This window comes from Pleurodeles waltl, chromosome 10 (assembly GCF_031143425.1).
Source record: "Pleurodeles waltl isolate 20211129_DDA chromosome 10, aPleWal1.hap1.20221129, whole genome shotgun sequence".
NCBI lineage: Eukaryota > Metazoa > Chordata > Amphibia > Caudata > Salamandridae > Pleurodeles > Pleurodeles waltl.
Window position 1 is genome coordinate 15,761,327 of NC_090449.1, and position 13,086 is coordinate 15,774,412.

Below are 13,086 nucleotides of genomic sequence, written 5' to 3' on the forward strand. Positions count from 1 at the left end.
ATGTTTTCAGTACTTGGTCGCTGCCCGGAGAAGGCATGACGTAAGCGTGCCTTCCACTAATGAAAGCAAGCAGATTTTAAAAGGCAAGCCCACAAACCAATGAAATGAAAGACACTGACGTGACATGGACGGGGCTCTGAGCCGTTTTCTAACTACTACAGCTCTTGCAAGCGATACGCATGCGCAAGTGCATGCAACGCAGGCTCGACCCTAAAAATGGACTGACTTCCCAGTTGTACTTGTAAGCCATGTGCAGAGGGAAAGGACCCCATAGGACCCCTTCTCGTTTGTCAATTCAAATTACAAGTTTGTTGAGGAGTTGGCAGCGGTCCAGGGACTGCATTTGTTCTTTTAAGTTCTTCTAAATGTGACCGCAGAGATGCGGTCATGTGACCCCAGCATGCCTGTATTCTTGGCTCATACAAGACGTGTTTGAAGCATGGAGTGTACAGTTGCAAGTTTTCATACATTTTGTGAGCTTTATGTAAGCTACAAGAACTCTTTCCTTACCTTTGGCACTTGGTGTCTCGTCTTTTAAACCCGGCTCCACGTCGAGTATCGCTCCAGAGCTTTTGTGGAGGTCCAGCCACACCCGAGGGTGAACTAAATAGCAAACCTGGCTTGTGAAAGCTCTGGTCTGCCCTTCAGAGCACTGACTTCTCTGATTCAGGCCCTCAAAGTCCCTGGGAATCAGCAACTCCGAGCATTCCCTAGAGGAGGGCAGTTTCAGCACCAAACTACCCTCAGAGGGAGTGAACATCGTAGGAGGGCATCACAACACTGAACGACCCTCGGAGGAGGACATCAACAGCACTGAGTGACCCTTGGAGGAGGACATCAACACTGAGTGACCTTCGAAGGATATCGACAACCTGGAGTGACCCTTTGGAGGAGGACATCGACAACACTGAACGACCCTTGGAGGAGGACATAGACAACACTGAGTGACCCTCAGAGGAGGACATAGAGAACACTGAGTGACCATAGGAAGAGGACATAAACAACACTGAACAACCCTGGGACAAGGATATCAACAATACCTAGTAACCCTCTGAGGAGGGCATAGACAACATTGAGTGACCCTCGGAGGAGGACATCGACAACACTGAGTGACCCTGGGATGAGGACATCAACAATACCTAGTGACCCTCTGAGGAGGGCATAGACAACATTGAGTGACCCTTGAAGGTGGACATCGACAACGCTGAACGACCCTCGGAGGAGGACATCGACAACACTTCGTGACCGTCAGAGGATATTGACAACATTGAGTGTCCCTTGGAGGAGGACATCAACAACACTCAGTGACCCTCTAAGGAGGACAGCGACAACAGTGAGTGACCCTCGGAGTACATCAACAACATTAAGTGACCCTCTGAGGAGGACATCAACAACATTGAGTGACCCTTGGAGGAGGACATCAGCAACACTGAATGACCCCGGGACAAGGACATCACAATACCTAGTGACCCTCTGAGGAGAGCATAGACAACACTGAGTGACCCTTGAAGGAGGACATCAACAACCCTGAGTGACCCTCGAAGGAGGGCATTGACAACAATGAGTGACTCTCAGAGGAGGACATCAACAACACTGAGTGACCCTTGGAGGAGGACATCAGCAACACTGAATGACCCTCAGAAGACATCAACATCATTGAGTCCCCCCCGTAGGAGAACATCCACATCATGAAGTGCCCTTTGGAAGAGGACATCAACAACATCGAGTGCCCCTCGGAGGGGGACAAAACAATATTCAGTGCCCCTCAGAGGAGGACATCAACAACATTGAGTGCCTTTCAGAGACGAGCATGGAAAATAATGAATGACCCTTAGAGGAGGGCATCAAAAACTTCAAGTGATGGTTGGAGGAAGAAATCAACAACATTGAGTGCCCCTCAGAGAAGTGCATGGAAAATACTGAGGAACCCTTAGAACAGAACATCGACAACAGTGAGCAACCTTCGAGTGAGGATATCAACAATATCAAGCAATCCTCGGAGGGCAACAACCTCATCAAATGCCCCTCGAAGAACATTAACAACATCAAATGCCCCTCGGAGGAGGACATCAAGTGCCCCTCGGAGGAGGACATCAACAACATCAAGTGCCCCTCAGAGGAGGACATCAACAACATCAAGTGCCCCTCAGAGGAGGACATGAACATTATTGAGTGCCCCTCAGAGGAGTACATGGACAACACTGAGTGACCCTCAGAGGAGGACATCAACAATACCAAGCAACCCTTGGACGAAGACATCAACAATACCAAGCAACCCTTGGAGGAGGGCATTGCCAACACTGAGTGACCATTGGAGGAGGGAACTGTCAACACCGAGTGGCTCTTGGAGAAGGATACCAACAGATCTGAGTGACCCTCAGAAGAGTGCATCAACAGCCACAAGTGACCATCAGAGGACAACAATAAAAGCACTGAACACTGGAGTCATCATGTACTGACAGCATCACTAGTTCCAAGCACATTTTTCATGTTTTCAAATCCAGACGTGTGATAATAATGAACCATCAAAATCTACTGAAATCTCTGTTTATATATATATTCAGCACATGTAGATCTGAAACCAGTAACTTCTGAGAGGAGCCTACAAATGAGTTTTACTCATACCCCCTTGTATGGGTTCATAGGGGCTTATTTATGAGAGGCTTGCACCATCACATGATCACTTTTTTGACTCTGTAGTGACTCAAGCCTCTCAACCATATATATGTGGCCACGTAAACCCACTTTGCTTGTCTTTGCATGGTCTCATACGTATGGAGTAAGACAAAGCAGCACAAGTCGCTGTGTTGCTTTACTCTGTGCCAGGGAGAAGTTCCATGGGCGTTGCGATGGGTTTTCCCACACAAGACCCAGGGATTTTGGTGCTGCCCCAGATTTACTTAATGACATAAACCTGGGGCACCTTCAAAACCTTTCACAAGAGCAGGTGTAATGAGGTGAAATATTTTCCCTTTTCCTCCTTTTTTCCTCTTTCCATGTGTGCTGCATTTAGCAGCACACATAGAAAGAGTAAAACACCTCTTGGCATTGTTTCTGTGCAGGAAGGTGTCCATTCCTACAAAAAGGCAATCCTTCATGCAACGCAGACACCCTTGCACTATGGTGCAACGGAGCCTGTGTCGATGCATGGCAGCAAATTGTGCACTGGTGCTGGGGAAAGGAGAGGAATGCACCATATTTCACAAAGACGGTGCATTCCTGCCTTTCGCATTGGTGCAGGACAGGGCAGCAAGAAGACGTGCAGGCTGCGTGCGCCAAAGCTCCAATAATATGGGCAACCATGTTAATGGTTTCTAACAATAACTTCCATTCTAGGCGGTATATTTGGGAAAGAAAATTTACATAAATCCATCTAAATATCTCAAATACAAAATCATACTAAGAGTGTAAGGCAGATATTACATACATTTTAGATGCTTAAACCAATCCATACTCCTTTATTCACTTTCAGCCACTTCTACTGCTCTAAGTTACCATGACATCAAACTTTTTTTTTTAAATAGTGTCTTTAAGTCATGCCGGTAGATAAATCATATAGGATAAAAATCAGACTATGGTTGCAAATCGTTTCACATACATCTAAAGTTACATATCATTGATTGAACACATTTATCAACCCCTTAAAATCTCAACTTCCTTCATTTTTAAAATTAAAAGCAAATGCTTTCCTAATATGTCCAAAATTGTTTTTATGGATGTGACCCCTTTGGGAACAACTATTATTTTAATAAGGCATTCTTATGATATTTAACCACTGCTGTGCTAATTGAAATTTCAGTGTGCTGCGCCTCAAATCAGTGAAATTTTAAGTTACAAAAAACACTTAAAATTATAAAAAAAAAGGGGGCCCATCCACAATCTTTACCACTCCTCTTCAAATGCCAAAGTCAGTGAGAATCAAATCAAGACTGTGAAGTAAGTGTATAAATAATTGTATTAGTTTTATTAGGCACTACAGACCTCCCTTAGCAGAGCAACAGCTACTTAAACCAATTTCTTTGTACTGGAACAATTAAATACATTACTCTCCAAAATGATCTTCACCGACAAATATAATTAAGGTTTCACATGATATTCTTTAATTGTTTTTCTGGACCATGACAAATCACTTCTAAGCAATAAAGCAAGAAAAATATTTTACCTACTAAAAAACAGTGATAATCTTAGAAAACATATCAAATCTTAACATTATGTGGTGTCGGGGTTGAAGTGTACTAACATGATGTATTTCCACAATCTCTAATTGCTGAATTGGAATCTATAATTATTCAAAAAACTTGTATCAACTGATTTCCAATACACATGTGTATACATAGATTACTAGACATACAAAACCTAGTTCTTATATTTTTAAAACCATATTTTGAATTCCAGAGTACCCACCCAACTATTAACCTCTGAAAGGATCAAAAACACCACGCTTATCTATAGTTAAGCCGTGGTTTTAGTTGGACTCAATTACTTAAACATGCATTTAAAATCAATTTACAATTAAAAAAAAAAGCATTTTTTAATATGGTACTGGAACGAGGTACTAATTTAAATGTTCATTCAGAAGCAACAAATATTGCATTACATTTTCAAGGATAGAACGGATTGGCAGAACATCGATATCACCACTAATTGACAAAAGAAACAAGGGATACTTTCAAATGTTGTTACTGGTTTTATCTGCCAACTTAAAACAATATTTAAAAGTGTGTCAAAGTTGAGTAGTGAACCCGGGTGTCGATGTACCATAAACCTTCACTCTTTTGTGCTACAGGCTTCTTGTGTTTAATACAATGGTAAGAAGGAGTCTCAAGGTACCAAATAGAATCTTGATTCAAGAGCCGCACATATTGTATATCATTCTCAAAGATGTGGTCAGTAGATCAAACATCATCCGGATGCCACAAGAACAGACCACAGCACTCATTAACAACAGTGTGATACAAAAATTTCAGCTCTGTAATGCATAGTTGATGTTGAATAGAAGAGAGTAGGCACGTCAGTGTTCACACCTTTTCACAAAAGAAATCATCATCCGTATGCCCATTGACTAGGCCAACACAGCGTAGTTTCAAGCCGTATTCTTTTGGTATTATAACATGTGGCTTACTAGAATAGATTTTAAAATACTGTGACTTATCAGAGTAAAGGGGCTCATTTAGCTCACATATATTTAAACAAAGATATGTTTTCTATAAAAACAAATGGTACAGCCTTTTTGGTTGTATGTATTGAACTGGTTCCCCTAGATACAGACTTCGCCTGATTACGTGGATGGCAAATTTTAAAGCATGGCATCAAATTCTTTATTTGTATGACAATTTGTCTCTGTTGTTTTTAGTTTGTGGATCCACCAACACACATTTTCTTTCACTTGTTGTTCCCTATCCAGGTCTCTATAGTTCGTGCACACATGAGAAATCAATAATAGCTGGAGTTTATTCACATCTGTTAGCTCGTCGGTAACCTAAAAGTGCACAACTACAGGCTATTTATAATTTTTTATTGCTAATAGTTAATATTTATGCTTTTTACTTCATTCTAAGGCTTGTTTAGTTGATCCAACATGTCATTTCTTATACAAGCAAATTGTAAGTAGGGCTCCCAGTTTTATGGTATGTTTTTTTAAAAAACATTTTAGTCTGTATTTATCCATATTTATTTTTTGCCCACCTTATCAGAATTTATCTATATTTATTTTGAGGTTTGGAAAGGACAGATGTTGTACCATTTATTTCCATATTTGTTTAACTGATAAATGCACACTCATACTTTCATGCATGGATGGTTTTAGAACATTACAAAGCCAAATATTATAAAACACCACGCCCACGTGGAAATGTAAGCATCATTCAATAAGTATATATTAAGACATGGAGTCATTTAAAGAGATCTCATCCTGTTTTTAAACTGCCTCTGGGTCAATCTATGCAGCTAAAGCCCTGGAATTCATGAGTGAATGTGTGGAGGGCCACTCAACAGAAGCCCAATTATCTGCGTTTGTCTGCTTTTACAAATAAACACAAGTAGGAAATACACAATTTTCTGACTGTATTTGTTTTTAAAAATCAGTAAAACAGAGAAATGGAATCTTAATTATAAGACGCACACAAATTTTTTAAAATTATTTTATAATGAGAGTTCTGGATTGATCAGAGTTACTTAGTTTCATTGGGTGCATATATACAACAGCTACAATTGTTGCATACCTAGCAATCTACTAAGGTTTCAGGTACCTCATTCTTCGGGTTCAGGTATCTCATTCTTCGGTTTCAGGTACCTCATTCTTCTTATTGTTACCTATAAATCTGGTGTTATAGAGTTTAAAAGCTTTGCGTTATTAGAATTGAACTTTTATCTAAGGGGGGTCCGGGTGGCGGACACTTTCATCTTGTAAGGGGTGTAAAGTTACAGTGGAAATGGCTGCATTTCTCTCTGTGAGTCCTAGAAACTGACAGCCATGGTGAGTAGACGTGGGTGGCACACTGGAGTACTAATTGGTGTAATCCCACAAGAGTCACGTATGGATTGCTTGCATTAATCTCAGCCACTGGCAATCACTTGGGCCACATTCCAGTTCATCGTTTTAACCTATCCATGCCATTCCCGACAGGGACCAACCATATGCAAACAAGCCTTAGTCCGGCTGCACAAGGAACACACCAGTCCTAACTGCTGGGCCAAGACCATCTGGATGGGCACAAAACCATCAGAGGGGGTTGGTTTCTGCAATTACCAGCTGCATTGGAATCATGGGCCCTCTGGTAATAAGGGCTCGAGAGACACTGGTTGAAGTCTTTAACTGCGAGATACTCAGGGTTCACCCATGTTTTCATTTAACCTGCAGGGTGGTCCCCAGAGCCCAACCTGTAACTAATGCTGTATTTGTTCCCCCATCTCCCTCTGTCCTGGGGTGTGCAGCAGGCCGTCTTTTTTTCTGGTGGAGTCCTTCCCCCACACCCACAGGGGACTGGCCTACCAGGCATGGTTCGCCTGCTTTTGTTACTGGGGGACCGGTTTTGTAGCGGTGCAGCAGTTTTAAAAGCACTGCAGAGTTCCTTGTATATCCAACAGTTTTCAGCAAAACAATGAAAGTGCCAAGATAACTCCGGTGATTAATGTGCCTGCTGAAGAGAGAGTTTTTTTTTCTAACGGCAGTTTTGGTAGCACAGAGGGTTAATGTGCCTGTTGAAGAGAACGTGTGCAATGCAGATCACAGAGCAGTAGTTTATGTGCAGTGCTCAGTGGATACTGCTTTCGTCACTGAGCTCCTTTTGTTACTGTGCAGTTCATAAGTTACAGCCATAATCTAGCACAGGGACCTATGAACTGCCACCAAAGAGAATCATGTAACCTGCAGGGTACAAGTTAGAAAGTTATGTTTTCCCCAGTCTTTGATTATGCTAAGTTTGCCAAAAAGTCTCTACGCTGGTAAGAGAGGCGCTATAAAACACATGACCTGCATGTGAGAGACGGGCTATGGAGAGATGAGAGGCGCTGTTTGAGGGTGATGGTGAGGAAATCATTGAAGAACCCCAATAAAGATTGCTGTATCCTGGTGCATTGTAAAGTCATCATTTACTGTGCTTTGAAAACTAAAACAATTTGATATATAATGAAAAATGTGTTGTAGAATGCACTTTTTTGTCAATTTTTTTCCAAACTTTTCTCAGAGGGTGGAAGAACGCCAGAACGCCCCCGCACTCCCCTCCCCCCCCCCCCCCCCCCCCAAAAAAAAAGACGCACTGTAGTGCTCAGGCTCGCTCCCTATGCACCCTATCGGGGCCGGTCTGACAAACGTTGCCAGGGCTGCTTTGGGGTCCCCAGGCCGCCCTGTCCCGCACGGTGCATGGGGGACACCCGGCTGCTCCCAGGTTACACTGCGCGTGTTTATAGAGCAGGCTCCCGCCATTACTGCGGCCTCGGTATACTTTGGGGAACAACGTTTGACGTCATAGAGCCACCCTACTTTAAACCGAGGGGAGAGATGGCAGCCGGACAGAAAGACCCCATTCAGACCAAGCCCGGAGGGATTTGTGGGTGCGAGAGCACCTACCGGAGGGGTGTTTTGTGAGGGACTGCGTTCACTGTCCCAGTCTCACCACCACCCTGGCACAGTCCGAGGGCAGCAGGCCCTGTCGCTTCAGCTATAGCTCACCTATGACCGCCTCAAGGCGCTCTCTCTTCACAGGGCACTAACGAGAGGCACCCAAGAAAGTGGGGGGTGTGGGGGCAAAGGTGCTACAGCCACCGACACCCACGCTTGCCAGGGTAAGACTACAGCCCTGGCACACCACAGGTGTGCCAACTACAAGACAAGCAGCCATGAGGCCCCCTACAACACATCTCCCATCCCTAGGGTGCGAGACCCCCCAACACACCCGTCTGAGCTTCAACGTCATCGTGAGGCTCCGACTCACACTGTAACATCCCACGGTTTAAGCGCTGCGAAGCGGCGGGAAGGAGACTTGTGCGCGCTACACACAGCCGCAAATAACTAACTCAACATTGTCCCCTGGGCTCCGGTGCACGCAGCAGCGCCTGCTTTGAAACTTGTTTAGGGGCGTTTTCTTTTCCTCGCGTGACGTGTGTTTATTCAACATTATTGGGTCGTGGGAGAGAGAACACCCTTTACGAATACTTACGTCATTGGTAAATTACTCACCATGGACTAGCTAATTTGTATTGTAGGTGGATCTGAGTAGCGCCTAGTAGCAATGAGGAAACGCTAAAGCGCTTCTCGGTGGACGACAACCTGTCCATTGTGTGTAATTGGAAGAGTTTATCGTGTGCCGTATATGAGAAGATGTTTGGTGCCGTACTGTGTCTGGCCAGCACCACCTATGGAGCTCAGGTCTTGAGGGGTCGTCTCTCCCCTCCCCCACCCCGAGCCTCTCTTCTACGGTGACCTTTAATCTTTCTGTGCCCTCTGCACCCCTGGCACCCAGAATGCAGGGTACCAAAGAGCGTGGGCAGTGACATCTTTGGGTTGGGGGCAGTCACTGTATTTAGACCTGGGTGAATTTTCAATTACGCTGACGAAATTTGCCAAATTACCGAATTTTGTATTACACTTGTCTCCCGCCTCCTTCCCCAAACTTCCGCATTACGCTATTTCGCTTAATATTTGAGCGCGCACCTTCTGCAAAAACAGCCTGGGAGGTTGATTCGCATAGAAAATGTCTCGCGATTGGTTGAAAACAGTGGTGTGCAACAGCAACAAATCCCACTTCTTTGCAGACGTTTAATTTCATTACATTCTGGGGATATTTAGCAACATTTTCAGTGAAAAAAGATCCGACGTTGCCTGCTCTGTTCAACAGCCCGATCTATGGAAAGGTTTGACCCCGACGGGGGTTGGACCCCCCCAGAGCTGAATGTTTTTTAAGAGACAGCAGGAGACGGCTGCCCCTGTGAAGCTTGCACATGAGACCCCCCTCAGTATCTGCCCATCCAGCCTCTTGGCGCTGCAATGCCCCCTCTCCTGGGGGAGGGACAGGTGGCCCTAGGCCTCCTCTGGGCTCCTCTTCCACCGAGGGCTGGTCACCAGGACCCCCGGCCCAGGACCCTCTCACCGGGTCAGTCCACGCCACATACATTGAGACTCCGGATACATCGGCCGTCCCAGGTTGGCCAACACGCTCCGTTGGCTGTATGGGGGTCCGGCAGCAGGGGCCCCCCACCCCGAGACCACTGAGGCACAGAGCACACCAGGCCTTCTCCAGTCACACAGCCCCCCTCACCCGCAGGTCGAGGGTCATGACTTCAGGTCTGTGGTGAGTCGAGGCCCTGAGGGGGGACCCTTGTGAACCACAGGGTGAGAGGGGGTTACAGCGGTGCCCCCCCCCCCCCGGTACCTCACAGGGCCCCCTCATCCGGTGGCCTCAGACGATCCCCCACGTCAGGGAAGGGCTGGCGAGGGGCCCGGGGTGCTTTGTGTAGGCCCCTCCCTTGGGTTGTCAGGAGCTGGGGTCATGGGTGCCCGTGTCCGGGGCACAGTCTCTCCCTCGCTCCTTGCTACTGATGTCTCCAGCTCTCACCTCTCAGTAGCTCGATGCTCGCTCTCTCCCAAGCCACGCCCCTCTGTACATCTCATATCCAACTCTTCGTTTGACATCCACCCACCCACCCAAATCCATTCACCCACCCATCCATCCACCCCTCCATCCACTCACCCACCCACCCACCCACCCCTACATCCACCCCTCCATCCACTCACCCACCCACCCACCCACCCATCCATCCACCCCTCCATCCACTCACCCACCCACCCACCCACCCCTACATCCACCCATCCATCGAGTTAGCTACCTGGCTTCCTGTCTGTCCATAGGACAGATCCGATATAACAGGGACCTACATTGGCATGGGGGGGGGGGAGGGTCTAGAACCCCCATGAACCCCCAGACTGAAGGCCGAGCGGTGGTAAAGGCCACACTCGAGCGGAGCGGCCATCACGGGTCACAGCTAACCATCACCCGCGGAGTTTACATTTTACACCTTCACGTTCGTGCAGTTCGCACCATACACCTGTTGTTCAAACAGGGAGGCGTCTGGTGAAATGAAAGGTCAGTGAAAGGCTGAATGCTCCCGGCTGATTGCAGGAAAACGAAGAGAAACGCGTTTATTTATTAGTTTAGAATTCAGGGTGTACAAAGTAAAGTTTTGTTTTGTTACAATTCATATTACGTCACATTTTGAAGCTGCTCTTGCATTGTTCAGCTAACAATGGTACTCGACTGCAATGACAAGGTTCAGGTTGCGCTCACCGGTTATGCAGCGGGTGCTAATTAAACAATGGCTCTGCAGATTGGGTGTAACTCATTATCTGATTGCAATCTCGCGCTCACAGACTGATCACCCAGGGGTCACCGGCCAACCTTAGATCAGGGGAAACAACCCATATGTCACCTCAATGACGTCAGGAAGTAGCACGTCCTTCTCGGAGGTTTTACTTCAAAGCCTTTTTGTATAACAAAAGCAGGGTGTTTATGTGTGTGTGTGAGAGGGAGAGAATGTGTGTGTATAAGAGTGTGTGTTTGTGGGAGGAAATGTGTGTGTATGAGAGTGTGTGTGTGTGAGTTTGTGTGTGTGTCTGCATTCAGCGTGCATCAACCCAGTGTAAGTAAATGGGACCCAAATAGTCCATGAACACAAGTGATTTGGAACGTGTATACTAAAACAGAGTCACACGTGTATTCCTGCAGCGCGACCTTGAAATCCCATGTTGTGACTACAGTACATGGCAACTGACTTCAGAAAACACTGCTTAGTGCCTCATAGGTTGCATTCTAGACTCACTGCACAAAAGTCATCTGCTGGTGCCAACTCACACAGCCTAGGTAAAGTGACCCTGCCTCACTGCACAGACTGACGCCCTCGTGTTCTGGTAAACACCTGTGTGTAGAAGCACTGCACCATTAAAGTAAAACATGCACATATATCCCTAGAGCAGTGGTCTTCAAACTTTTTAATGCCGCGCCCCCCAGTTGAAAAATAAAAATCATTGGGCCCCCCCTCAGAATTTTTCACAATTGTTTTAGAAAGATGGCAACTTTTATATATGTCTAGACCTATATAAACACTGCAGTTAAGTACTGTTACCTTTTAAAAACTGCAATAACATGCTTCTGCTTTAAACAAAGGCCTGTTATCTGTATAATATTTCTTTTGGCCAGAGTTTGGTGCCCCCCCGGGCTCACTTGAGGCCCCCCAGTGGGGGCCCGCCCCCCAGTTTGAAGACCTCTGCCCTAGAGGGTAACCTGGCGGGTTGATTGTCTCGTGTGCGGGTTGATTGTCTCCAGTGATTGTCTCGTGTGCAGGTTGATTGTCGTGTGCGGGTTGATTGTCTCGTGCTACACAAACATGTGACATATGTGTGTATATATGTGTGTGTATATGTGTGTATATATACGTGTGTGTATATACGTGTATATATATATATGTGTGTATATATATATATGTGTGTGTATATATGTGTGTATATATATGTGTGTGTATATATGTGTGTATATACGTTTATCTGTGCGTGCACACATCTGTGTACCCCTCTTCCCCTCTCCCCTTATCTCTTAATCTAGGCCAAGCTGGGCCATCTGTCCCAGGGTCTCTTTGTGTTGCTCTTCAGGGCTCTCCCCACCTCCCTCTCTCCTGCTCTTTTCTCTCTGCTCCCTCCCTCCACCACCCTGTGTTCTAGGAGTGTCTCCTGCCTGTCCATGCCTGTGTATATCTGTACACCTCCAAGTGCAAGGCTCCTTCTCTATACATATTCTATCTATCTATCTATCTATCTATCTATCTATCTATCTATCTATCTATCTATCTATCTATCTATCTATCCCCCCTCACATCTATCTACCCCCCTTACATCTATCTATCTATCTATCTATCTATCTATCTATCTATCTATCTATCTATCTATCTATCCCCCCTCACATCTATCTACCCCCTCATATCTATCTATCTATCTATCTATCTATCTATCTATCTATCTATCTATCTATCTATCTATCTATCTATCTATCCCCCTCACATCTATCTACCCCCTCACATCTATCTACCTATCCATTGATCTATCCATCTATCTATCCATCTATCTATATATCCTCTCACTTCTATCTATCTATCTATCTATCTATCTATCTATCTATCTATCTATCTATCTATCTATCTATCCCCCCTCACATCTATCTACCCCCCTCACATCTATCTATCTATCTATCTATCTATCTATCTATCTATCTATCTATCTATCTATCTATCTATCCCCCTCACATCTATCTATCCCCTCACATCTATCTATCTATCTATCTATCTATCTATCTATCTATCTATCTATCTATCTATCTATCTATCCCCCTCACATCGATCTATCTATCTATCTATCTATCTATCTATCTATCTATCTATCTATCCCCCTCACATCTCTCTGTCTATCCATCTATCTATCCCTCTATCTATCCATCTATCTATCCCCCTCACATCTATCTATCTATCTATCTATCTATCTATCTATCTATCTATCTATCTATCTATCTATCTATCTATCTTTCTATCTACCCCCTCACATCTATC

The 13,086-nt window shown here is 45.2% G+C and overlaps 1 protein-coding gene and 1 long non-coding RNA gene across 3 annotated transcripts in view; one reads left to right on the plus strand and one right to left on the minus strand.

Annotated features, from left to right (window-relative positions):
* Positions 1–13,086, minus strand: part of PDZD4 (PDZ domain containing 4) — a 297,010-nt gene that overhangs the window by 282,180 nt on the left and 1,744 nt on the right. The gene's annotated exons all lie outside the window — the stretch shown is intronic.
* Positions 1–13,086, plus strand: part of LOC138260916 (uncharacterized) — a 183,343-nt gene that overhangs the window by 29,338 nt on the left and 140,919 nt on the right. The window lies entirely within an intron of this gene.